Source organism: Argentina silus, assembly GCF_951799395.1.
Source record: "Argentina silus genome assembly, chromosome: 17".
Classification (NCBI taxonomy): Eukaryota; Metazoa; Chordata; class Actinopteri; order Argentiniformes; family Argentinidae; genus Argentina; species Argentina silus.
In genome coordinates, this window is record NC_139671.1 from 6,783,737 (window position 1) to 6,786,236 (window position 2,500).

The following is a 2,500-nucleotide window of genomic DNA, read 5'->3' on the forward strand; positions in this document are numbered from 1 at the left end:
TGAAGTGTGTGATTGTTATTCAGTGGGCTTTGATCCAGATACAGGCTGTTGAGGGACTGTAGAGGCTATTTTTAATACTTAAATCAGTGGAATTGTTGATGTCAGTGTATAAATTGGTGCCTATCATTCACTCCATTACAGTAAATGGACTGGCGCGTGTTGATAAACAGTGGTAATTGCCTCTGAAAAGGTTCATCATTATCATTAGACGATTACTTAAGTATTACGGTGAGTAACGAGATTATCCCTGCTGGTCATGTTTCTCCCCTCAATCTCCTAGACAACAGGCAACAATACAGACGGTCTCTCTCTCTTTTGCTCTCAATTTGTGAATGGAAGACAATCTGCACTCAAAACAACCATAGCACAGTGGGTCTCCATATTTTGTAATAAGTTGTTACAGTATGTTAAGTTCCAAAATGACTCCCAACTTGGACTATTTGGATAATCACACACTTTTTGAATGTTGAAAGTACAAAAGCTGCATGGATACACCCCCTGCCTTTCTAACACATCTTGTTAACATCTCCTCTTGACACAATGTTACAGCAGGAATCTAATGGTGGCCTCTTTTAAAGCAACCTCGCACCATCTGGTAGTGGTATTCCTCAGCTGCTTAAGAAATCAGGAAAATCAACCCATTATCTAGTCCCCCCCCCCCACCCACACACACACACACATGCACACACACACACACGCACACACGCACACACGCACACACACACACACACACACACACACCTCACCCCCCACACACCTCATTACTGCCACACGCCTTTCTCCTAGCCACCACCATGTTCGCAGCAGGGGTGTGATGTCATTACTGTGCACCGAGGCCTCCTATTGGCCAGAGACCTGTGATTATCCTGTTGATATATTAGCACAATGCATTGATTACCCCATAATCCAATCACACGCCTGTTATTGATCTTTTATAGAGCGCCCCCCAGACAATAAGCACTTGCCACAGACACTGGGTCAATAGGCACAGAGGGAGAGGAGTCTCCTTGCAGCTAATTGGCTTATGAAATAATCCAAACATTTTGCTTTCTCCACGCCAGCAGAGATCAATGCTGAGCTTAGGCGATGAATTCAAATCAATTGTCATAAACCGTATGTCTCCCTTTCTGTCTTTTTCTGTGCTCTTCATTGTTCTATCCTCTTACTTCACTGTCTCTCCCTCCCTCTCTCTCTCTCTCTCTCTCTCTTTCTCTCTTTATGAATTACTTATTTTTTTACACTTTCTACATCATTTCTTCGCTTTGCCTCACCTCCTTCCCCTCTTTCTCACTGTCACCATCTCTCAACCCCACTCTTACCTCCAACCCACACACCTCTCTCTCTCCACATCTCATTCCCTCTCTCCCTCATTCCCTCTCTCCCTCTCTCTTCTATCCTTTATCCTCCCTCGCCGTCTCCCTCTCCCTCTCTCCCCTCCTCTCTCCGTCCCCTCATGCTCATTTCTCTCCCCTCTCCCCTCTCTCCTCTCGTGTGTTCGTCTGAAGTAGGGGTTTGCCAGGCCAGAGTACTGCGTTCTGGGAGGCCACATCTGACTCCCAGCTGTGAGGGTCGTGGGTTGCCAGAGCAGCTGCTGGTCATAAATCACCCGGGCTAGGGGAGTTCTGGCACTCCTTCTGTCAGCCGTGAAACAAAGATGTAGAGGAGCGGAGGGTCAGAGGTAGCCGACCTATGGCACAGCAGGAGACTGCACTGTCTGACCTGGACCCATAGGCTGCAGCCGTACTGTAAAATCATACTGTAAGACATTTCTATATACTGTAAAACCACTCTGTACGACTTCTCTACATGAGTCCCTTGTGTACGAAACAGCCTGAGATCCACAAACAGTGGTACTGTACTCCAGGTCGATTAGTAATTGCAAGCAATTATGACTATGCAAGAGTGAAAACATACAAGCAGCAGGACGCTTGAGAAAACGCTTGCTCTGCTGTAGGAGCAAAGGACAGAAGCCCGAGTCTACAAGAACATCTTCTAGGGGTTGCTGTGTGTATACGCCATTGTGTCAAGATGCGGGTGGAAAGAAAACAAACAAACAGTGATTGAGTAAAATGAGCTCTTCCATCCTTGGAAGAAAATCGGAATTCGGCTCATCCTTTGGCAGGACAAGGCACCTAAAGCTTTACGGAATCTCGAGGTCGACCCTTTGCCGAAATAAATCTTGTCTTAAAGTAATGAATCTCGGTGGGGTTTCTCCAAAAGCCATTTAGAGTGAGCTGCCACCCAAGTGGAGGACTAGAGCCCAAAACCCCTTTAAGATGACAAGCTAGATTCCCTCCAACGTCAGTCCCAATCATCGGTGCTTTTCATCCCTCAGGTTGGGCTGTGTGTGTCCTTGCCTATACAACGTTATCCCATCACGCTGCGGAGGAGAGGCTGGTTATTCAATAGCTGCATTCAATGGTGCCTCCGTTCCAGGTTTGACAGCTTACCCCACACAAGGCGACATACTTTCACAGAGATTACACCAAGAAATTGGGTG